The sequence below is a fragment of the Nicotiana tabacum genome, chromosome 8, assembly GCF_000715075.1.
Source record: "Nicotiana tabacum cultivar K326 chromosome 8, ASM71507v2, whole genome shotgun sequence".
In the NCBI taxonomy this organism is placed as follows: domain Eukaryota; kingdom Viridiplantae; phylum Streptophyta; class Magnoliopsida; order Solanales; family Solanaceae; genus Nicotiana; species Nicotiana tabacum.
This window is the reverse complement of record NC_134087.1, coordinates 99,343,277-99,369,847: the sequence shown is the minus strand read 5'-3', so window position 1 is coordinate 99,369,847 and position 26,571 is coordinate 99,343,277. Positions and strand designations below refer to the sequence as shown.

Below are 26,571 nucleotides of genomic sequence, written 5' to 3'. Positions count from 1 at the left end.
ATACAAGGTACCACATGACCATTATAGTAAGGTGTATAAGGTATGTGAAAGTGTGTAATATTTTAAGTAAGCGGGAATAATTCTCAATTTTACGGGTAATTGATTAATTACCGAGTAACGGGACATTATCTAATTAATTGGAGATATATTTGGATAAGATTAAACCCCACCCCCCATGGAAGCCATACAAGGACCAATTAAGTGACTCATAAAGTCACATAAAAGGTGGCATTTTAAGAGGTATTTGAGTGACTAAAGTAGGCCTTTACTAAATGGGGTCCACACTACTATAAAATGGACTTTTCTAAGATTCATTCACTCATTTTCTAAGAATGAATCATACGGATCTGCTATTGCAACTTCAAACTCATTCATCCATTTTCTAAGAATGATTCATACGGATCTGACTATTGCAACTTCAAATTCATTCATTCATTTTCTACGAATGATTCATACGGATCTGCTATTGCAACTTCAAATTCATTCATTCATTTTCTAAGAATGATTCATACGGATCTGACTATTGCAACTTCAAATTCATTCATTCATTTTCTACGAATGATTCATACAGATCTGTTATTGCAACTTCAAAATTTCACACGATGTATCATATATACTGTGTAATAGCAACGAGATTTGCAGTTCTAAGAGAGCAAGGTACGATATTTCACAAGAACATCAAATGGATTTTTCCCTACTCCGATTTTGTCGTCAACATATTTTGTCACAATTAGTGTTTCAGCGAACACAAAGTTCGGTAGCAAATCACACTTACTATTTCTTTTTTTGAAGTTAAAAATATGCGAAAGAAAGGTGGAGAACTCATAAATTCGTATGGAAATTATGAGAGAATAGACTTGTATTTATAGCCAAAGTTGGGCTGAAATCTGAAGAGGTACAACTCTTCAGAATGATTTTTTATGCAAAACGGCCATAGCATAAATGTCATAACATATACTCAACAACAAAGAGGGAAAATAAAGATGTAAAATTGAAGAGGGCAGTTAATTTTCTGTTACAAAAACAAAAAACGGAAAATTGGAAACGATTGGATTTTAATATTAATATTCTTTGATTTAATATTAATATTTTATTATTAAAACGAATATTTAATAACATTTCTGTTAATATTTACTATTAACAAACAAATTTGGTCCAAAAAATTAATCAATCAATCGATCATTTGACCAAATCCAAATCAAATCCCAATTCCAATCCCAATCTGAAGCCGAAGCCAAGCGAGCGATGACGGCGCGAGGTTTGCCTTCTTCTCAATTCTTTAAGAGCTAGAAGAAGAGCAATTGCTTATAAACCATTAAAAACATTTTCCTCTTCCAATATAGGACAATGTTCCTTCATCAGGAGGGAGCTTAAAATTTCATTTTCCTCCATTTCCCATTCACCCTCTTTTAAGCATTTAATATACTTAAAACCTCAATACTCGATGAAGCTTCTAATTCCTCTTTTTCTAAGATTGTGGAAGATCATGGATTGTAGGACTTTTCCTTGTGAAGAATAATCTTCTAACCGTAGGAACCAAGGGTAGCCTCATGAATCTAGCTTGTGTCGTATAACCAGATTCATTCTTAGTTTGTAGTTTCGCTCCTTCATCTATCCAATTAACTTCTCTTAAATACTTTCGCTGATTTTCTTAATTGATTCTCTTTCGTTCCTTGTATGCTCGAGAGTCCTTTGCTTGTTTGATTGATTCTCTTTCCTCCCTTGTATGCTTGAGAATCTCTTGCTTGCTTGATTGATTCTCTTTTCTTCCAGGTATACTAATAGAGTTTGAATATCATAGTTGTTGGCTCCCTTTGATGTGCTTAGATGATTTTCTTTCTTTCCTTGTGTTCTTTAGAGCCGTTGCGTTCTTGCGAATCTACACACAAAGTAGAATTGCATTAGTCATTGATTTTTGTTATTAATTATTATTAAAATTCTAAACCTAACAATCTTCCTCTTTTTGATGATGACAATAAACTAGAAAGAGTTTGACTAATTTAGGGGACACTTCTATTTCAAGTTGTGGACTTCTTCTTCCCCTGTCTTTGTGCTCTTGTTTGCACGCTCCCCCTGTCTTTATATTCTTTTTCTTCTCCCCCTTTGATATCAATCGAAAAGAGCAAGAAGAGATATAAAGGACAGCAGCTAATAATAACATTTAATGATATAGCATGCATAATTATATATGTTATATCCAATGCATCAATAGGAATATGGGACGTGATGACTCCATGCTTGGGTATGGGCGACTCTTGCATTAAGACTCCATGGTTTGCTCCATGTGCATATGCAAAAGAAAGGAAAGCAGAAAATTAGAAAAAGAAGTTCAATACCTCACTGCACATGAAACAACCAAATGTATTATCACTTAGCTCATAGAAACAGTAAGGTCAAAAGTTTTTCTAGCACAATGCACTAATTACTAAAGTCCTAACTCAAAAAGTTTTAGTTTGAGTTAAGTGAGAATTATTTAAACCTATCGGCATGAATTCTAGGCAGTGAATGAATTACTAAATGAGGTAAAAATGCTTGAGGACATATTTAAAGGTTTACATATACATGTATTTAACTATGGCAGGATATTCTTACTTGTTTAAACAGGCCTTAACTATCCTAGATAATTTGTGAACATCTATCCAAGTTGGTAATACAGTATACAAGACATGGAGAAAGCATTTGTTATAGAATAGCTTTTACAACCAAAGGAACAACTTATTAATACATAAATGCGATTATCTTCTGAAATATCTAGTTTGACTCGTACAAGATTTTGACAGCAACCTCCTAAAATAAAACATAATTGCTAAGAAATCGGATATCCAAAGGCATACACTGTTGGTGATAGTAAAAGAAAGAAGAAGTCTGCATTTTAATTAATATGGCACTAGAAATACTTCAAGTCCATACCGTCAAACTTAAGCTTCTTATAATCAGTTTCTCTAAAACACACAAAAAGAAATCCTAAGCATGATATCTAATGGTAAAAGCAACACATGAGAGTTCATCCGTAGTTTTCTTAAACAAAAGAAAGTGTCATATGATTTAAATATCAAATCTAGAAAAACAATAATTTTTAGAGTACTTCTTCTAATGACATTTAAGTAAATAGTGGCTAATCCATAAAAGTTCATGGCCTGCAAACATGATTCTTAAAATAACTGAAAACAGCATATTAAAGATTTAATGATCAGGATGTGCTATCAACAAATTTCATAGACAAATTCATACGAGGGCTTAGTCAAACACATGTCATTCTTATCAAACTCTATATGCCAGAATACATAACGAGTCACAAATCAAGGTTTCTCAACCAAACAATTCCCTAAAGTAAGATTTCTACATTGAAAGCGTCACATTCTTCAGCAAGCATTTATTATGAAACTTAAAATAAATCTATATATATCTATAATTGAGGGACCTTAAGAGATGACGTGGCATATCTCATAGACAAGGAAATGAATTTATCTATTTTGTCAATTTTTAGATTTTTTTCTCACTCAATTCAGTACAGTAATCCATTATTAAATTCCAGAAATACGAAAACGAAAACCATTACTTTCAAATTTTAACCGTTATACCCTTTTCTTTTTACCCGAACCATTGCAACCTTCCACTCCTCAAAAATTTGTCTGTAACATTCTGCATAATAAATAAGGAAAAAAAAGAAATTAGTTTTAACCTTTCGACCTTTCCACCTTTTCTTCTGACGGAGGTTATTATCTTGTGATGAATGCACAATTCTTGAGACAAAGACTCTCTTAAGGGTATAATTATCTATTTTTCTCATCAAATTGATTTTTTTTGGTGAGCCGATCATTTACTTTACAAAAGATAAAAAACTAGCGGAGTAGAGGAAGTCAACTATCAGTGAGGAAGTTTTGGCAGAGAAGAAACTAATGGTACAGTTGAAGCTTCAGGGGTGTATATATATATATATATTATAAGGTTATTCTCTCTTCTTCTTTTCTTTCTGTGATTCTATAATTCCTGGAGTTTCCGGCCATGCAAATGTAATGCTTATGAGTTATGGGTTTCCTAATCTTTGACTCATTAATTTGCAAGTTAATGTAACTTTTGCCCAAGATAGTGTAGAAACCTAGACAGACTATTGAGAAATACTTTGTCAAAACGAAATTAGATGAATTAAAGGGGATCAAAAGAGGGTGATATTATTCAGAAGTTATATAGGTTGAAATCATAGAGGTGTCAGGTGGACTTTCTTGAATAAGATGATGAGATGTGGTTTTAATTTCAAAGTTCTGGACAGATAAGGTATAGACTTTGTGCAAAGTTAGAAGAATTTGCTTTGGCAGAATAGAAGGAAATAAGTCGTAACTTCTTTCTGATAGTAAAATGAAGGAAATGTTAAATTTAGATTAAATTAATACTACTATATTTTAAGTTTTTGCTTTCACTTTTAAGATGATAATTAAATTTATATATGCTATGTAAAAGATTTCTCGTTGTTAATTTATACACGAGGAGAGATCTCAAACGAACAAAAAATTATCGCGATTTGAAGTAATTGCGATAACGGCAGACGGTAGACATGCAGTGGTATTTCCCCCACAAAAATTTGTATATATTTGTGAGTTTTACATGTATGTCATAATAACATGTCTATATTCCATGGATAGAAAAGAAATACCTATTCACTTTAATTTACTATATCCCATCAAAATATAAAGATGAAAAAATATGTATCCGTATCAAGCAACTAAAAGAGTAAATTATGAATAGCTCATTTATCTTTCTCCTTTCTTTTGTGAAACCCAACATGATATAAAAGAACAAAAAGGTAAACAATAAGGTATATATAACCTACTTCTATTATTTTTAATATTCAAATATTAATATTAAAATATTATTCTATAAAGAGGTTTTTCCTCCCGAAGAGCGGCAAGTTCACTAGTAAATAAATAAAATCAGGGAGAAGAAAATTTTAAAGCTACGGACCTTTTTGCGGGCAGTAAACTAGGGCGTTTTGCAATGGCTATTCGAATCTCCGACTCAAGCCTCTTTTACGAATAAATGATTCGACCAGAACAGTAAGAGAATATCTGCTACGACCAAGAAGAAAGACGACAGAGATCCTCAAGGATGAGGAAATAAATAGAACGTGATTTAGGACTTGTATTTCTAAACTTATTATTGAGAGATGAGGAGTGAGCAAGAACAATAAATTGAAGTTAGAAACAGCAGTAAACAATAAATTTCAGTAAAGAGGGCGACTGAAGCCTATTGGAAGGGAAATAGAGGTGGCGGCCCCTTCCTATTCTAAACTCTCCCAAATGCAAGTATTTATAAGAGATGTAGAGCTAGGGTTCGAGTTTTTGAGCAGGATTTCAAAATTAGGGATTCAAAATCGAGTCATAGCCCGTTTGAATCCGAACATTGAGACGAGCTGGGTGCTCACGTGAATTGGTTCAACTTCTTGTCCGAAATGTCATGATTTTGACTGAGACCTTAAAGATTCACGGGTCACCAAGCACAAATGTGGAAGAGGAAAGAAAGAGACGTTATTTGCACCAAAATGGTGCAGCATCTTTTGATTGAAAGATGTCAAAGCTCGGAGGTTTTTGAAAATAAAGAAGGTGACAGAGGAAGGTGGAAAGAGGCGCTGTTGTGCTTTCTTACTAGGTTAGAAATTAGGGAGTATAATATTGAGAGAACTTCATTTATAGCCCATCGGGCAAAACAAATATCATCCGGTAGCCCACAAATTGACCCATACAAGTCATAGCCTAAAAATAATGACAAATGCTAGCCGGTCACTGATCGAATTCCCTCGCCGTAAAATCCTAGATCTAAGAAGATCTGGACTTTTACCCGTTAAAACAACAGCAAAACACTGGAAAATCCTAGAACCGGCTAGATCTAAGAAGATCTGGACTTTTACCAATTAAATCAACATCAAAAGAAAAGAAAAAGGGGTGTGTGCAAGCATCTGTTACCAGCAGCACAGAAAAAACAAAAAGCAAAACAATTGTAAAAATGGAGAAAGAAAAGGTGTACTTGGAGTTGAATATGTTCAAAACCAGGATCCCCGTCATGATTGTCACGAAGGCCATGGGTATGGAGAGCGATCAAGAGGTTGTGCAAATGATAGGAAGAGATTCTCGATTTAGTGCTCTGCTTTTGCCATCAATCGAGGAGTGTGCAAATCTCAAGGTGTATACGCAACATCAGGCATTGGAGTTCTTCGAGAGTGATAAGATGCTGAAAATGTCTTCATATTCTGCTGGTCCAGTTGAGAAGGGAGCCCGAGCTTTAAGTATTCTTCGTGACATATTTCTTGCAAATGTTCATGTACATCAACATATTTCAGTAGCAGCAACCTATAGGGAAGAAGAGAAAAGTGAGAGGAGCAGTGTGTAGGCAACGAGAGAGACATCCTTGTCTTCTTTCTCTGATTTTCTCTTATAGTTTCTGTAAATATGTAGATAATATTTTGAAGATCTTTAGCTAAAAATTTAAAACTCCGACGATCTTGTTACCATTTTCGGTAACTGTGAGGCCATGGACGTCGGTGGTTGGTTTCTCAATGAGAGGAAGAACAAAGGAGATGACTATGAAAAAGTTGAAATATCTACAAAATAGACTGGTATTATATAATAATTATACAAAATAGACTGTCACTATTCAATTTATATACAAATAGACTGTCACTATACAATTTATAAACAAATAGAGTGTCACTATACAAAATATATACAACAATAGAATATCATTATACAAAAAATATACTAAATAAACTGTCATTATACAAAATATGTACAAAATAGACTATCACTATATAAAAATATACTAAATAGACTGTCACCATACAATTTATATACAATTAGCTCTCACTATACAAATAGACTATTACTATACAAAAAATATACAAAATAGACCTATCACTATATAAAAATATACTAAATAGACTGCCACTATACAATTTATATACAATTAGCTCTCACTATACAAATAGACTGTTACTATATAAAAAATATACAAAATAGACTGTCACTATACAAAATAGACTGTTACTATACAAAAGATATACAAAATAGACTGTCACTATACAAAATATATTGTTACAATACAAAAAATATACAAAATAGACTGTCACTATACAAATAGATTTACTATACAAAAAATATACAAAATAGACTGTCATACAAAAATAGTCTGTTATTATACAAAAAAATATACAAAAATAGACTGTTATTATATACAAAATAGACTGTCATACAAAAATAGTCTGTTATTATACAAAAAAATATACAAAAATAGACTGTTATTATACAAAAAATATACAAAAATAGATATTTCGTATATGACCTGCATTACATATTTCATTCAATTGTTAGCTAATACTTATCAGATCCAGAAGTACATTTAAAAAGGCAAAAAAGAGTTGCTCTATCACGCCAGGTAGGGGTCGAACCTGCGACCTTCAGTTTAGGAAACATGCACTCTATCCACTAAACTACAGGCGCTTGTGTTGTCATGCTTATTCCTTTCGGCCATTATATGCAATACATTTGGGCTGAAGGGCCATTTTTTTTAAGTAAGACAAAATATGGGCTATTAAAATTTTGAGGGGCTATAGAGGGTAGTTTTTCTCTATAATATTTGAAGGGGTGTTGGACCGATTGGGCTGAGGTTCAAGCGGGTTAGGGGGCATAAGCATGGCCGAACTGGCCCAATTCTTGGGGGCTAGAGATTGTATTGAATATTAGGTGACTAGATATTGGACCACCCACTTCCTTCTTAAGCCTTTCTTTGGGATTCTAATTCTTATTAGATCTCTTAATTAATCACATTAGCATATATTAATATTAAATAATTAATTAATTAATTCGATGCGGCTTATCGAAATATAAGATTTTCTAGCATCTAATTTGCTAACATAACTATTACGTTAATTGTGAAATAAAGAATAAATATTGTAAAGTATAAAATTAAAATAAATACTAATATGTGATTATATGAAGGAAATTGATACGCTTTTCACAAAAGACGATAAGAATGATATTAAAATAAAATTAATAATAATAATAATAATATGTGATGACCTTTTGTCATCACTCGTTTTGAAAGTAAATTTTGAGTTCCGAGGTCTTAAAAACTTCTTTTGTCTCACCTCGATTTGCGTGCACAGTCCGGGCACGTTTCCGAAAAACTTTTATGTAAAAACTAAGTAAAATAAGAAAATTGACTTTTAAAATTGAATAAAGTTGGCTTTGGTCAACATTCTTGGTAAATGGACCCAGACCCGTGATCCGACGGTCTCGTAGGCTCCATAGTAAAATATGGGACTTGGGCGTATGCCCGATATCGAATTTCGAGGTCCCAAGCCCGAGAAATAAATTTTTAAAGAAAATTATTTGCTAGTAGATATAAAGGTTTTTAGAGGTGAATTGATGCATTTCTTGAAGGTATTAGACCCGTATCTTGGTTCTGGAGCCCGATACAAGTTTAAAATAATGCTTAAGTCGAATCTGTGAAATTTGGTAAAGATCGAAATTAATTTGGTATAAAACGGACCTATAGTTGAGAAAATAGTAATTTTGATGTTCTTGAGTGATTTCATAAATTCGAGGTTTAATTCATAGTTGTTGATGTTATTTTGATGATTTGATCGCACGAGCAAGTCCGTATGATGTTTTTGGACTTGCGTCCATGTTTGGTTTGGAGCTCCGAGAGCTCGGGTGAGTTTTGGATAGGTCACGGAGTGAAATTTGACTTAGAGAAATGGTTGTTGTAGATTCAGTGGTGTTGCAGGCTCTGATTTCGCAATTGCGAGGTCAGGCTTCGCAATTGCGAGCCCAACAGGCTTGCAAAAATTGCGAGGACTTGATCACATTTGTGAAGAAAGCCCAGCCTGCCAGTGTTCGCAATTGCGAACAACCCTTCGCAAATGCGAAGTTATCAGGGTAGGGCCAGTATCGCAGTTGCGACAACTTGTTCGCAATTGCGAGGTTAGCAGAAAAATGCCCAGGTTCGCAAATGCAAGGCCTTGGTCGCATTTGCAAGCTTCGCAATTGTGACATCTGCAACCAGTTAATTGGGACTTAGCCGAAATTTCTTCATTTTTCAAACTCTCTCAAACCCTAAGCTCTCTTGGGCGATTTTTCAAAGAAACGTTTTCTCCAAATCAATTGTAAGTCATTTATAACTCACTTTCTTCAATATATAACATCTTTTTACATGATTTCAATTTAAAATCAAGGGTTTTTCATGGGAAATTGGGTAATTTTGGGTAGAACTTAAGATTTTAAATTTTGGGGATTTGGACCTCGATTTAAGGTCCTATTTCAAAATAAATTATATATCTGAGTTCCTGGGTTAATGGGTAATCGGGTTTTGGTTCGAACCTCGGGTTTTGACCATGTGGGCCCGGGGTCGATTTTTGACTTTTTGGGGAATCATTAGAAAACCTATTTTCATGCATTAGAATTGATTCATTTAGCATTTCTTGATATCAGTAAGTAAATTATGGCTAGATACAAGCGAATTGGTTGTGGAAACAAGAGGTAAAGTGGTAGTTGAGGCTTGAATTGTGTTTGTGGCATTGAGGTAAGTGTTTGGTCTAACCTTAGCTTGAGGAATTATGAGTTGTGTCTTATTTGCTATGTGTTAATTGATGAGTATGACGTATAGGTGTGGTGACGAGTATCTATACATTAGTTTCAAGCATGCCCGTGAGTCTTATATTATGATTGATGTGATCCATTTGTATTGTTCATGCTTAATATGATGATTTCTAATGTTGAACAAAGTTTATGGAAGTATTCTTGGTAATTGAACATTGTAGAGCATTGGCTCAAGTTGAGATTTGAGTTGTGAAGTAGTTGTAGAAAAGAGAACAGGTTTATGATATTGTCTCCCTTGCCGGAATGTTATTACTTTTGATATTATCTCCCTTACCGGGATGTTATTTCTCATGATATTGTTTCCCTTGCCGAAATTTTATTGATATACTATTGTTCCCTTTCTAGGATTCTATTGTGATATTATTGATTTCTTTGCCCAAATTGCTTTGTGATTGTTGCTTGGGTGAGGAAGAGTGTAAAGCACGAAGGGTGATGTCGTGCGTTATTTTGAGAGTATTAATGCACGAAGGTTGATGCCGTGCCGATATTGTGAGGTAAAAGCACGAAGGGTGATGTTGTGTCATGATATGAGTGATAATGCACGAAGGATAATTTCGTGCCATGATTATGTGAGGTACAAGCACGAAGGGTAATGCCGTGCCGATTATATTGATTCTTATGGTGAGAACAAGAGTAAAAGCACGAAGGGTGATGCCGTGCACTTGATATTGTTTCTCTTTATTCTTGCTTACAGTTGAATTTTGGTGTTTCTTATGTTTTTTTACTGAAATTCTATTGTAGTTGATATTCCCCACAACATGTTTCCCTTCCAATCTTTAACTGCCAGTTTCTGTTATTATTATTTGATGTATATCATATAAATACATAGGTTTATTTGGTAATCTTGTCCTAGCCTCGTCACTACTTCGCCGAGGTTAGGCTAGGCACTTACCAACACACGAGGTCGGTTGTATTGATACTACACTCTGCACTGTGTGTAGATCCTGGTGCTGCAGCTTTTGAACCATAGTGAGGTTGCTGCCTTCAATCTAGTGGCGGAGACCCGAGGTAGTCCTGCAGGCGCCTGCAGGCCTTGGCGTCTCCTTCTATCTTTCCATTCTGTTTCTTTTATGTATTTCAGAGACAACTTTGTATTTATCTTTAAGACCGATGTTTGTAGTGTTCGTAGATAGTCCGTGACATTGTGACACCAAGTTTTGGGTAGAGTTGTATGTTGGATTCTGCACTAGTATATGGTTAAACTATTAGTTTTCTTCTTCCGCATTTCTGTTTATTATAATTATTCCGCTGTTGATCACCTATTATATTGAATTGTTAAAAAATCTAAGTAAAAAGGTTAATGAATCTATAACACTCGGCTTGCCTAGCTTTCATGAGTAGGCACTATCACGACTCCCAAGGGTGGGAAATCCGGGTCGTGACAAGTTGGTATATCAGAGCTCTAGGTTACTTAGGTCTCACAATTCATGGACAAGCTTAGTAAAGTCTGAGGGATCGGTACGGAGACGTCTGTATTTATCCCCCAGAGGCTACAGAGTTAGGAAAAACTTCACATTTATTCTTCTTTGTCGTGCGATTTTGTTCTCTCACTGCTAAATTGAACCCTCTACTCTTGTTCTTTCACGAATGGCGAGGTCACGTACCGCTTCTTCAACCAAGCGGCAGTTCATACAAGTGATGTATCAACTACATCTTCAGATTCCTTTTGGAGGTTGGATAGGTTCACCAAGATTTTTACTACTACTTTTGGTTGTACATCTTCTGAGGATCCCCAGGATTATTTGGACAGCTGTCATGAGGTTTTACAGAACATGGGGATAGTGGAGACCAATGAGGTCGACTTTGCTGCTTTTCATTTGTCTGGATCCGCCAAGACTTGGTGGAGGGATTATTGTTTGGCTAGACCAGCTGGGTCACCGACTTTGACTTGGGATCAGTTTTCTTAGCTATTTCTGGAGAAGTTTCTTCCTATCACTCAGAGGGAGAACTATCGGAGGCAGTTTGAGTGTCTCCAGTAGGCTTCTATGACTGTCACTCAGTATGAGACTAGATTTATTGACTTGGCCCGTCATGCTCTTCTTATACTTCCCACTAAGAGGGAGGGAGTGAGGAGGTTCATTGAGGGGCTCGTTCAGCCTATTCGATTACAGATGGATAAGGAGACGGGGAGTGAGATTTCTTTTCAGGATGCGGCCAATGTGGCTAGGAGAGTTGAGATGGTTCTATCAGAAGGGAATGGTCAGGGGTCGGACAAGAGGCCTCGTCATTCGGGCAGGTTCAGTGGTGCCTCATCTGGACAGAGATTCTTTTGGTAGGGGCCATTCTTCCAAGCCATTTCATTCAGCACTTCAGACTTCTCACGGTGCTCTAGGTGGTCATGGTTATCATATGTAGTATTCTAATCAGCTGCCCTACAGTGCACCGTTAGCTCATATTAGTGCACCTCCGCTCTAGAGTTTTTAGAGTGGTTGTTCAGGCCGTCAGGGTCAGCGGTCGCAGCAGCCGAGGGCTTGTTATACTTGTGGTGATATGAGGCATATTGCTAAATTTTGCCCTCGAGAACCGAGCAGCTCTTAGCATCAGGGTTCTCGTGCAATGGATCAGGCACCGAGTGTTCCAACGCCTGCTCAGCTAGCTAGAGTTGGGGGTAGAGGTGCTAGAGGTGGAGGTAGAGGTATTAGAGGTAGAGGTCAGATCGCTAGAGGTAGAGGCCAGCCAGCAGGAGGTCATCCTAGAGATGTAGTTCAGAGTGGTGAGGCCCAGCCCCGATGTTTTGCTCTTCCAGCTAGGCCTGAAGTTAAGGCCTCTGATGTAGTTATCACAAGTAATGTTCTGGTTTGTAGTAGAGATGCTTTAGTTCTATTTGATCTAGAATCTACATACTCCTATGTGTCCTCTTATTTTGCACCGTATCTGGTCATGCCTAGTGATTCCTTGAGTGCTCCTGTATATATGTCTACACCAGTGGATGACTCTATTATGGTAGATCGTGTCTATCGTTCATGTATAGTTGTGATTTTGGGTCTTGAGACTCGAGTAGATTTGTTACTTTTGGACATGGTTGATTTTGATGTCATATTAGGGATGGACTGGCTATCACCTTACCACGCTATCTTGGACTGTCATGCCAAGACTGTGACCTTAGCCTTGCCTGGTTTACCTTGTTTAGAGTGGAGAGGGACTCCTGGTCATTCTACCCGTAGGGCTATCTCATATATGAAGGCTCGACGTATGGTCAAGAAGGGGTGTTTGGCCTATTTGGCATATGTTCGTGATTCTAGTGCCGAGGTTCCTTCTATGGATTCTGTGCCTATTGTTCGTGAGTTTCCTGAGGTATTTCCTTCAGACCTGTCAAGTTTGTCACCCGACAAGGATATTGACTTCTGCATTGAGTTGGCTCCGGGCACTCAGCCTATTTCTATCCCACCGTATTGTATGGCCCCGCTTGAGATGAAAGAATTGAAGGAGCAATTGCAAGACTTGCTTAATAAGGGCATGAGCAGCATCTGAGAGTGGTTCTTCAGACTTTGAGAGATAGTCAATTGTATGCTAAGTTTTCAAAGTGTGAGTTATAGTTGAGTTCAGTTGCATTCTTGGGTCACGTTGTTTCAGCAGAGGGTATTCAGGTGGATCCGAAGAAGATAGAGGCAGTCAAGAACTGGCCTAGACCCGCATCAGCTATAGAGATCCGGAGTTTCTTGGGTTTGGCGGGCTATTACCATCGGTTTGTGGAGGGGTTTTCATCTATTGCAGCCCCGATGACCAGGTTGACCCAGAAGGGTGCCTAGTTCAGGTGGTCGGACGAGTATGAGGCGAGCTTTCAGAAGCTCAAGACAGCTTTGACTACGGCGCTGGTGTTGGTTTTTCCCACAGGTTCAGGGCCATATATAGTTTATTGTGACACATCTCGTATTGGACTTGGTGCGGTGTTGTTGCAGGATGGTAAAGTCATTGCTTATGCTTCGCGATAGTTGAAGATTCATGAGAAGAATTATCCTGTTCATGATTTGGAGTTAGCAGCCATTGTTCACGTGCTGAAGATTTGGAGGCATTATTTGTATGGCATGTCATGTGAGGTGTTCACGGATCACAAGAGTCTGCAGTACTTGTTCAAGCAGAAGGAGCTAAATTTGAGGCCGAGGAGGTGGTTGGAGCTATTAAAAGACTATGATATCACTATCTTATACCATCCGAGAAAGGCCAATGTAGTGGCCGATGCTTTGAGTAGAAAGTCAGCCAGTATAGATAATTTTGTGTATATTCCGATCGGTGAGAGACCGCTTGCATTGGATGTTCAGGCTTTGACCAATCAGTTCGTGAGGTTGGATATTTATGAGTCCAGTCGTGTGTTAGCTTTCACAGTCGTTCGTTCTTCACTATTTGAGCGTATCTGAGATCGATAGTATGATGATCCTCATTTTCTTGTCCTTAGAGACACAGTGCGACACGGAGGTGCCAAGCATGTTACATTGGGAGATGATGGAGTTTTGAGGATGTAGGGTCGAGTTTGTGTGCCTAATATGGATGGACTTCGAGAGTTGATTCTAGAGGAGACCTATAGTTCCCGGTATTCCATTCATCCAAGCGCCGCTAAGATGTATTAGGACTTGCGACAACATTATTGGTGGAGGAGGATGAAGAAGGATATTGTTGTATATGTGGCTCGGTGTTTGAATTGTCAGCAGGTAAAGTACGAGCATCAGAGACCTGGTGGTTTGTTCTAGAAGATTGAGATTCCTGAGTGGAAGTGGGAGCATATCACTATGGAATTCATTGTTGGACTTCTACGGACTTAGAGGAAGTTCAATGCAGTGTGGGTTATTGTTGATAGGCTGACCAAGTCAGCATATTTTATTCACGTGGCAGTCTCCTATTCTTTTAAGAGGTTAGCTGAGATCTAAATTCGGGAGATTGTTCGTCTTGATGGTGTGCCCGTGTCTATCATTTCTGTCACGACCTGGATTCCCACCATTGGGAGTCATGATGGCGCCTACTAGTATGATATAGGCAAGCCAATTAATTGTACAATTTACCTCTATACCCATTTTATATTCATTAACAATTTCGAAATAATAACATTTAAACAGCGGAATTTAACACAAGCAGAAGAAAGAAACAATAAGCTATCTAAACATGAATATCTAATACAACTGTTTGAGTCTCCACTATCCAGAACTAGTGTCACAGTTTCACAGACGGTCTAAGAATACTACAAATAAAGGGTCTAAAAGGAATAAAAACAACATTGTCTCTAGAAATGCAAGAAAGAAACAAGAACAGTAGATAGAAGGAGACGCCAAGGCCTGCGGACGCCTGCAGGACTACCTCGGGTCGCCTGATGATCAAGAATTAGCAATCTCACTGCAGTCTAAAGTCCACAACACTGGGGTCTGTACAAAAGAGTGCAGAGTGTAGCATCAGTACAACCGACCCCATGTGTTGGTAAGTGCCTAGCCTAACCTCGACGAAGTAGTGACGAGGCTAGGACCAGACTACCTAATAAATCTGTGCATTTCGAATATATATATAGCGGAAAAGAAATACAGAAATAAACAAGTAAAGATGGGAGGGGGAAACATGCTTCGGGGAATAACAGGTAAAAATAGAATATCAAGAGAACTATAAAGGAATCAAAATCCAACCACTAACAAGAATAAGGAAAACAAAGGCGGATTTCACTTTCTTTTCACATCTTGTTGCAGGCATGCAACCCGATCCCATTTCCTGTAACTCGTGGCAGGCGTGTCACCCGCTCACATTTCATTATATCTCGTTGCAAGCATGCCACCCGCTCCCATTTCATTTATCTCGTGGTAGGCGTACCACCCGCTCCCATTTCATTATATCTTGTGGTAGGCGTACCACTCGCTCCCATTTCATTATATCTTGTGGTAGACGTACCACCCACTCCCATTTCATTATATCTTGTAGTAGGCGTACCACCCGCTCCTATGTACGAGCTAATAATAATCACAAGGAATCCCGGTAAGGGAACAATAATATCAACAAACAATATCCCTGCAAGGGAGAAACAACTATAACCAAACTTGTTACAACATATAAGTACCTCAGCTATAACCAAACTCGTTACAACACCTAACTACCTCAGCTATAACCAAACTCGTTACAACATCTAACTACCTCGCTATAACCAAACTTGTTACAACATATAACTACCTCAGCTATAACCAAACTTGTTACAACACCTGACTACCTTAGCTATAACTAAGCTTTTTACAACACCTAAAATAAAGAATCATCAACCTAAACATCCATAATATCAATTAAGAACGCAATGCAAGGGAACCACAACTTAACAATAGCCCGACAAGGGGTCAACATAATGATCTCTTCTCGTTCTCACTTTTACTTCACAATTCACTTCACAACTCGAACCAATACTCTAGAGTTTCAATTATCACTTATACTTTCACAATTCGTTTTACAACTGGAGCCAACGCCCCTCAATTTTCATAGGTCACTATTCTTTCCACAACTTTCCACAATAAATAGAAATCTTCACCAAGGCATGAATAATACAACGAAGTCATGAAAATCACAATATAAGACCCACGGTCATGCTTGACACCAACGTATAGATACTCATCACCATGCCTATACGTCGTAGTCAACAAGAAGCACATATCAAATAGGACACAACTCCTAATCCCTCAAGCTAAGGTTAGACCAAACACTTATCTCGATGCCACGAATACAATTCACGATTCAATTATAGCTTTACCACTTGATTCCACCACCAATTCGCTCGTATCTAGTCACAAGTTACTTAATTACATCAATAAATGCTAAATAAATCAATTTGAATGCATGAAAATGGATTTTCCAAATTTTTACCCAAAAAGTCAAAATCGCCCCCAGGCCCACATGGTCAAAACCCGAGGTTGGAACCAAAACCCGATTACCCATTCCCCCACGAGCTCAAATATGTAATTTGTTTTGAAATCGGACCTCAAATCGAGGTCCAAATCTCCAATTTTTGAAAAACCTAGGTTCTACCCAAAACACCCAATTTCCCCCATGAAATCATTGATTTTGAGTTGAAATCATGTTAAAAGATGTTAAGGAGTGAAGAAAATGAGTTAGAAATCCTTACCAACGTTTTGGAAAAAAAGGTTGTTTGAAAAATTGCCTCATATATTTTTGGGGTCTTAAAAAATTGAAAAATAACTGAAAATCCCGTCTAAATATACTGCCCTCAGATGCCCTGTGCGGACCGCACAAAATCAACTGCGGCCGCACAGGCTTCCTGTGTTCTGCAGTGACAGGTCTTAGTATTCTGGCCATACCTTTCTCTACAAATGTCCAAATTGTGATTTCTTTACCTTTATGGAAACTAGACACGAAGGACTACAACTTTAGTTTTTGAATCATCTCAAAATTCCTTGTAGATAAAAGAATATAGGCTTCTAAAGTTGGACCAGTGAATTGTTCTTCACTGCGGACCGCACCAAAACTAGTGCAGCCGCACAGGCCTCTTCGTGGCAGCAGTCCATATCGTGCGGACCTATTTAGAGGTCCTCCACCTCTCTGAGCCTGCAACAGCTTAGATTTTAAGCCTAAGACACCCCAGAACCTACCCGAAACTCCCCCGAGCCCTCGGAACTCCAAACCTAGTGCACACAAAACCTCAAAAACATCCTACGGACTTATTCTTGTAATCAAATCATCAAAATAACACCATGAACGTCAAATTAAATCTCGAGCAACGAAATTTTCTCAAAACTTCTTTAAACATCAATTTTGCGATTTAAGTACGAATCACGTCATATGACTTTTGTTTTTCACCAAATTTCAAAAAAATGTCTTAAATCATATATAAGACTTGTACCGGGCGGTGGAATCAAAATACGGGCCCGATACCACCATGTTCTAAGCAAATTTCCTTTCAAATTGCTTTAAACAATTTCAGAAAAACAATTTTCTTTAAAAAATTCATTTATCGGGCTTGGGACCTCGGAATCCGATTCCGGGCATACGCCCAAGTCCCATATTTTCCTACGGACCCTCTAGGACCGTCAAATCACGGGTCCAGGTCCGTTTACCTAAATATTGACCAAAGTCAAATTTATTCATTTTATAGTCAAAACTTATCATTTTTCACAGATTTTCACATTTAAGCTTTCTGGATACACGTCCAGACTGTGCACGCAAATCGAGGTGGTGCTAAGGGAGGTTTTTAAGGCCTCGAAACATAGAATTTCATTGAAACACTAGTGATGACCTCTTGGGTCATCACATTCTCTACCTCTAAAACAACTGTTCGTCCTCGAACGGACAGAAGAAGGAAGTACCTGAATCGGGGAAAAGATGGGGATAACAGCTCCGCATATCGGACTTGGACTCCTAGGTTAATGCCTTAGGAGGCTGACCTCTCCACTGAACACGAACAGAAGGAAAACTCTTTGATCTCAACTGGCGAACCTGCCGGTCTAGAATAGCCACCGGCTCCTCCTTATAAGATAAGTCCTTGTCCAACTGGACAGTGTTGAAATCTAACATGTGGGATGGATCGCCGTGATACTTCCAAAGTATAGACACATGAAACACTAGATGCACGGCTGATAAGCTCGACGACAAAGCAACTCTATAAGCCACTTCTCCCACTCGATCAAGAATCTCAAATAGGCCAATGACCTAGGGATAAGCTTGCCCTTCTTCCCAAATCTCATCACGCCCTTCATAGGTGACACTCGGAGCAATACCCGTTCACCGACCATAAAAGCCACATCTTGAACCTTGCGGTCTACATAACTCTTTTGCCTGGACTGAGCTGTACGAAGCCTATCCTGAATAATCCTGACCTTGTCCAAGGCCTCCTGAACCAGATCCATATCCAACAACCGAGCCTCTCTCGGCTCAAACCATCCAACCAGAGATCAACACCGCCTACCATATAAAGCCTCATAAGCAGCCATCTGGATACTCGACTAGTAGCTGTTGTTGTAGGCAAACTCTGCTAAAGGCAAGAACTGATCCCACGAACTACCAAAGTCAATGACACAAGCTCGGAGCATATCCTCCAAAATCTGAATAATCCACTCAGACTGCCGGTCCGTCTGAGAATGAAATGTTGTAATCAACTCAACCTGAGTGCCCAACTCTCACTAAACTGCTCTCCAAAAATGCGAGGTAAATTGCGTACCTCAGTCCAAAATGATAGACACAGGCACACCATGAAGACGAACAATATCCCGGATATAGATCTCAGCTAACCTCTCGGATGAATAGGAGACTGCCACAGGAATGAAATGCGCTGACTTGGTCAGCCTATCAACAATGACCCATACTGCGTCGAACTTCCTCCGAGTCTGTGGGAGTCCAACAAAAAAGTCCATAGTGATCCGCTCCCACTTCCACTCGGGAAGCTCAATCCTCTGAAATAAACCACCAGGCCTCTGATGCTCATACTTAACCTGCTAACAATTTAAACACCGATCCACATATATAACAATATCCTTCTTCATTCTGCGCCACCAATAATGCTACCGCAAATCCTGATACATCTTCGCGGCGCTCGGATGAATAGAGTACCGGGAACTATAGGCCTCCTCTAAAATCAACTCTTGAAACCCATCCATATTAGGCACACAAACTCGACCCTGCAATCTCAAAACTCCATCATCACCTAAGGTAACCTACTTGGCACCTTCGTGCTACACCGTGTCTCTAAGGACACACAAATGGGGATCATCATACTGCCGATCACGGATAGGCTCCAATAATGAAAAACGAGCGGTTGTGCAAACTAACACATGTCTGGGCTCAGAAACATCCAACCTCAGGAACTGATTGGCCAAAGCCTGAACATCCAAAGCAAGCGGTCTCTCACCGACTGAAATATAAGCAAGGCTGCCCATACTGGTTGACTTCCTACTCAAAGTATCGACCACCACATTGGCCTTTTCCAGATGATATAAGATAGTGATATCATAATCTTTCAACAACTCCAACCACCTCCTCTACCTCAAATTCAACTCCTTTTGCTTGAACAAATACTGAAGACTCTTGTGATCCGTGAACACCTCACATGCCACGCCATACAGATAATGCCTCCAAATCTTCAATGCGTGAACAATGGCTACCAACTCCAAATCATGAACCAGATAGTTCTTCTCATGAATCTTCAACTGCCATGAAGCATAGGAAATGACCTTGCCATCCTGCATCAACACCACACCAAGTCCAATACGATATACATCACAATAAACTATATAAGGCCTTGAACATGTGGGCAAAACCAACACTGATGTCGTAGTCAAAGCTTTCTTGAGCTTCTGAAAGCTCGCCTCACTCTCATCCGACCATCTGGACTGGGCACCCTTCTGGGTCAACCTGGTCATCGGGGCTGCAATGGATGAAAACCCCTCCACGAACTGACGATAGTAGCCTGCCAATCCCAAGAAACTTTGAATCTCTGTAGCTGATGCTGGTCTAGGCTAGTTCTTGACTGCCTCAATCTTCTTCGGATCCACCTGAATACCCTCTGCTGATACAACATGACCCAGGAATGCAACTGAACTCGACTAGAACTCACACTTCGAGAACCTAGCATATAGCTGACTATCCCTTAGAGTCTGAAGAACCACTCTGAGATGCTGCTCGTGCTCCTCCTGGCTGTGGGAATATATCAAAATATCATCAATGAAGACTATCACAAACGAATCCAAATAAGGCTTGAACACTCGGTTCATCAAATCCATAAAAGCTGCTGGGGCATTTGTCGACCCGAATGACATCACCAAGAACTCATAATGCCCGTACCGAGTGCGAAAAGCTATCTTAGGGACATTGGATGCCCTAATCCTCAACTGATGGTAGCCAGATCTCAAATCAATCTTTGAAAATACCTTGGCACCTTGAAGCTGATCAAACAAATCATCAATCCTTAGCAATGGATACTTATTCTTGTTTGTAACCTTGTTCAACTGCCGGTAATCAATACACATTCTCATCGATCCGTCCTTCTTCTTAACAAACAACACTGGCACACCCAAGGCGAGACACTCAGCCTATTGGAACCCTTCCTAAGCAAGTCCTGCAACTACTCCTTCAACTCTTTCAACTCAGGTGGGGCCATACAATACAGCAGAATAGAAATGGGCCGAGTGCCCGGGGCCAAATCAATGCAGAAATCAATATCCCTATAGGGTGGCATACCCGACAGGTCTAAAGGGAGTACCTCAGGAAACTCACGAATAATGGGCACAGAATCAATAGAAGGAACCTCAGCACTAGAATCACGAACATATGCCAAATAGGCCAAACAACCCTTCTCGAACATACACCGAGCCTTCACATACAGGATAACACTGCGGGTAGAATGACCAGGAGTCCCTCTCCACTCTAAACGAGGTAAAATCTGGTAAGGCTAAGGTCGCAGTCTTGGCATGACAGTCCAAGATAGTGTGGTAAGATGATAACCAGTCCATCCCCAATATGACATAGAAATCAACCATGTCTAGAAGAAACAAATCTGCATGAGTCTCAAGACCTCCAATCACAATTATACATGATCAATGAACACGATCCACCACAATAGAATCACCCACTGGCGTAGACACATAAACAGGGGTACTCAAAGGACCACTAGGCATGACCAGATGCGGCGCAAAATAAACCGAAGCTTCTCCGCTACGAACCAGAACAGTACCTGCACCTCCACCTCTAATACCTCTACCTCCACCTCTAATACCTCCACCTCCACCTCCAGCTAACTGAGCGGGCTAGATGAGTCCCTCAATGAACCTCCTCACTCTCTCTCACAGTGGGAAGTATGATAAGATCATGACGAGCCAAGTTGATGAATCTGATCTCGTACTGAGTAACAGTTATAGAACCCTGTTGGAGACGCTCAAACTGCCTCCGATAGGCCTCTCTCTGAGTGATGGGGAGAAATTTCTCCAAAAATAGCTGCGTGAATTGTTCTCAAGTCAAAGCTGATGACCCAACTAGTATGGCCAATCAATAGTCCCTCCAACAGGTCTTGGCGAATCTAGACAAGCGAAGAGTAGCAAAATCAATCCCATCGGTCTCCACAATCCCCATGTTCCTGAGAACCTCATGATATCTATCTAGAAAATCTTGGAGATCCTTAGAAGATGCACCATTGAAAGTAGTAGTGAAGATCTTGGTGAAACTTATCCAACCTCCACAAAGCATTCGAAGACATAGCTGATCTATCACCGGTCTGCGCTACTGCTGCTCGGCTGAAGAAGCGGTACATGACCTCGCCATTCGTGAAAGGACAAGAGTAGAGGTTTCAATTTAGCATTTAGAAAACAAAATTGGACGACCGGGAAGAATAGAAGTGAAACTCTTCCTAACTCTGTAGCCTTTGGGGGATAAATACAGACGTCTCCGACCCGATCACTCAGACTCTACTAAGCTTGTTTGTGAACTGTGAGACCCATGTAACCTAGAGCTCTGATACCAACTTGTCACGACCCGGATTCCCACCATCGGGAGTCATGATGACGCCTACTAGTACAAGATAGGCAAGCCAATTAATTGCATAATTTACCCGTTTACCCATTTTATATTCATTAATAATTTCAAAATAATAACATTTAAACATCAGAATTTAACACAAGCGGAAGAAAGAAACAATAAGCTATATGACCATGAATATCTAATACAACTGTTTGAGTCTCGAATACCCAGAACTGGTGTCATAGTTCCACAGATAGTCTAAGAATACTACAAATAAAGGGTCTGAAAGGAATAAATACAACACTGTCTCAAGAAATGCAAGAAAGAAATAAGAACACTAGATAGAAGGAGACGCCAAGTCCTGCGGACGCCTGCAGGACTACCTCGGGTCACCTGATGATCAAGAATCAGCAATATCACTGTGGTCCGAAGTCCACAACACTAGGGTCTGCACAAAAGAGTGCAGAGTGTAGTATCAGCACAACCGACCCCATGTGCTGGTAAGTGCCTAGCCTAACCTCGGCGATGTAGTGACGAGGCTAGGACCATACCACCAAATAAATTTGTACAGTTCATATATATATACAGCGGAAAAGAAATACAAAAATAATATATAGCGGAAAAGAAATACAAAAATAAACAAGTAAAGATGGGAGGGGGAAACATGCTTCGGGGAATAACAGGTAAAAACAGAATATGAAGAGAACTATAAAGGAATCAAAATCCAACCACTAACAAGAATAAGGAAAACAAAGGTGGATTTCACTTTCTTTTCACATCTTGTTGTAGGCGTGCTACCCAATCCCATTTCCTGTATCTCATGGCAGGCGTGCCACCCGCTCCCATTTCATTATATCTCATGGTAGGCGTGCCACCTGCTCCCATTTCATTTATCTCGTGGTAGGCTATCACCTGCTCCCATTTTATTATATCTTGTGGTAGGCGTACCACTAGCTCCCATTTCATTATATCTTGTGGTAGGTGTACCACCCGCTCCCATTTCATTATATATTGTGGTAGGCGTACCACCCACTCCTATTTCATTATATCTTGTGGTAGGCGTACCACCCGCTCCCATTTAATTATATCTTATGGTAGGCGTACCACCCGCTCCCATGTACAAGCCAACAATAATCACAAGGAATCCTGGCAAGGGAACAATAATATAACCAAATAATATCCCGACAAGGGAGAAATAGCTATAACCAAACTTGTTACAACATCTAACTACCTCAGCTATAACCAAACTCGTTGCAACAGGTAACTACCTCAGCTATAACCAAACTTGTTACAACATCTAACTACCTCGGCTATAACCAAACTTGTTACAACACCTGACTAACTCAGTTATAACTAAGCTTTTTACAACACCTAACACAAAGAATCATTAACCGAAACATCCATAATATCAATTAAGAACACAATGCAAGGGAACACAACTCAACAATAGCCCGGCAAGGGGGCAACATAATGATCTCTTCTCTTTCTCACTTTTACTTCACAATTCACTTCACAACTCGAACCAATACTCTAGAGTTTCAATGATCACTTATACTTTCACAATTCGTTTTACAACTAGAGCCAACGCCCCTCAATTTTCATAGGTCACTATTCTTTCCACAACTTTACACAACAAATAGAAATCTTCACCAAGGCATGAATAATACAACGAAGTCATGAAAATCACAATATAAGACCCACGGGCATGCTTGACACCAACGTATAGATACTCGTCACCATGCCTATACGTCGTACTCAACAAGAAGCAAATAGCAAATAGGACACAACTCCTAATCCATCAAGCTAAGGTTAGACCAAACACTTACCTCGATGCCACGAACACAATTCACGATTTAATTATAGCTTTACCCCTTGATTCCACCACCAATTCTCTCGTATCTAGTCACAAGTTACTTAATTACATCAATAAACGCTAAATGAATCAATTTAAATGCATGAAAATGGGTTTTCCAAAGTTTTACCCAAAAAGTCAAAATTGCCCCAGGGCCCACATGGTCAAAACCAGAGGTTGGAACCAAAACCCGATTACCCATTCCCCCACGAGCTCAAGTATGTAATTTGTTTTGAAATCGGACCTCAAATCGAGGTCCAAATCCCCAATATTTGAAAAACCTAGGTTCTACCCAAAACACCCAATTTCCCCCATAAAATCATTGATTTTGAGTTGAAATCATGTTAAAAGATGTTAAGGAGTGAAGAAAATGAGTTAGAAATCCTTACCAACGTTTTGGAAAAAAAAGGTTGTTTGAAAAATTGCCTCTTATATTTTTGGGGTCTTAAAAAAATAAAAAATAACTGAAAATCCCGTTTAAATATACTTCCCTCAGATGCCCTGTGCGGGCCGCATAAAATCAACTGTGGCCGCAAGGCTTCCTGTATTCTGCAGTGATAGGTCTTAGTATTTTCGCCATAACTTTCTTTACATATGTCCAAATTATGATTTCTTTACTTTTATGGAAACTAGACACGAAGGACTACAATTTTCGTTTTTGAATCATCTCAAAGTTCCTTGTATATCAAAAGATATAGGCTTTCGAAGTCGGACCAGTGAATTGTTCTTCACCGTGGACCGCACCAAAACTAGTGCGGCCGCACAGCCCTCTCCGCGGCAGCAGTCCATATCGTGCGGACCGCACTGGCCTTATCAGAGGTCCTCCAACTCTCTGAGCCTACAACAACTCAGTTTTTAAGCCTAAGACACCCCGGAACCTACCCTAAACTCCCCCGAGCCCTCGGAACTCCAAACCAAGCACACACAAAACCTCAAAAACATCCTACGGACTTATCCATGTAACCAAATCATTAAAATAACATCATTAACATCAAATTAAATCTTGAGATCAATGAAATTTTCTCAAAACTTCTTAAAACATCAATTTTGCGATATAAGTCCAAATCACGTCATATGACATCCTTTCACCAAATTCTACAGAAATGTCTTAAATCATATATAAGACCTGTACCAGGCGCCGGAACCAAAATACAGTCCCGATAACACCATTTTCTAAGCAAATTTTATTTTAAATTTCTTTAAACAATTTCAGAAAATAATTTTCTTTAAAAAATCCGTTTCTCGGGCTTGGGACCTCGAAATCCGATTCCGGGCATACGCCCAAGTCTCATATTTTCCTACGGACCCTCCAGGACCGTCAAATCATGGGTTCGGGTCCGTTTACTCAAAACGTTGACCGAAGTCAAATTTATTCATTTTACAGTCAAAACTTATCATTTTCATGGATTTTCACATTTAAGCTTTTCGGCTACGCGCCCGGACTGCACAGGCAAATCGAGGTGGTGCTAAGGGAGGTTTTTACGGCCTCGGAACATAGAATTTTATTGCAACACTAGTGATGACCTTTTGGGTCATCATAATTTCTGACTGAGGTACGTAGTTTACCTCACATTTCTGGAGGGCAGTTCACTGTGAGTTGGGCGCACGGGTCGAGTTGAGTACAACATTTCATCCTCAGACGGACGGGCAATCCGAGCGTACTATTCAGATTTTGGAGGATATGCTCCGAGCTTGTGTTATTGACTTTGGAGGCTCGTGGGATCAGTTCTTGCTTTAGCGAATTTTGCCTACAATAACAACTACCAGCCGAGCATCTAGATAACTCCTTATGAGGCTTTATATGGTAGGAGGTGTCGATCACCGGTTAGGTGGTTTGAGCCGGGAGAGGCTCGGTTGTTGGGTACGAATCTAGTATAGGATGCCTTGGACAAGGTTAAGATCATTCAAGATACGCATCGTACAGCTCAGTCCAGGCAAATGAGTTATGCTAACCGTAAGGTTCGTGATGTGGCATTCATGGTCGGTGAGCGGGTGTTGCTTCGGGTGTCGCCTATGAAAGGCGTGATGAGATTTGGAAAGAAGGGCAAGCTAAGCCTAGATTCATTGGCCCATTTGAGATTCTTGATCGAGTAGAAGATGTGGCTTATATACTTGCGCTGCCGCCGAGTTTATCAGTCGTGCATCCAGTGTTTCATGTGTCCATGCTTTGAAAGTATCACGGTGATCCATCCCACGTGTTAGACTTCAGCACTATCCAGTTGGACAAAGATTTGTCCAATAAGGAGGAGCAGGTAGCTATTCTAGATCGGCAGGTTCGTCAGTTGAGATCGAAAAGTTTCCCTTCTGTTCGTGTTTAGTAGAGAGGTCAGCCTGCCGGGGCATCTACCTAGGAGTCCAAGTTTAATATGCGGAGCCGATATCCCCATCTTTTCTCCGACTCAGGTACTTTTCTTATGTCCGTCCGTGGATGAACGGTTGTTTTAGAGGTAGAGAATGCGATGACCCAAAAGGTCATCACTCATTTTGAAAGTTAATTTTGAGTTCCGAGGCCTTAAAAACCTCTTTTTATCTCACCTCGATTTGCATGCATAGTCCGGGTGCATTTCCAGAAAGCTTTTATGTGAAAACTAAGTAAAATAAGGAAATTAGCTTTTAATATTGAATAAAGTTGACTTTGGTCAATAATGTTGGTAAACGGAC

General features: G+C 39.4%; 1 long non-coding RNA gene across 1 annotated transcript; it reads right to left on the bottom strand.

Annotated features, from left to right (window-relative positions):
- Positions 1-1,070: 1,070 nt before the first annotated feature.
- On the bottom strand, positions 1,071-6,316 carry LOC107773265 (uncharacterized). Its single transcript, XR_001645258.2, has 3 exons — positions 4,960-6,316; positions 3,582-3,642; positions 1,071-1,879 (listed from the first exon to the last, which is right to left on the bottom strand). It is a non-coding gene; the product is annotated as an uncharacterized LOC107773265 (long non-coding RNA).
- Positions 6,317-26,571: the final 20,255 nt, after the last annotated feature.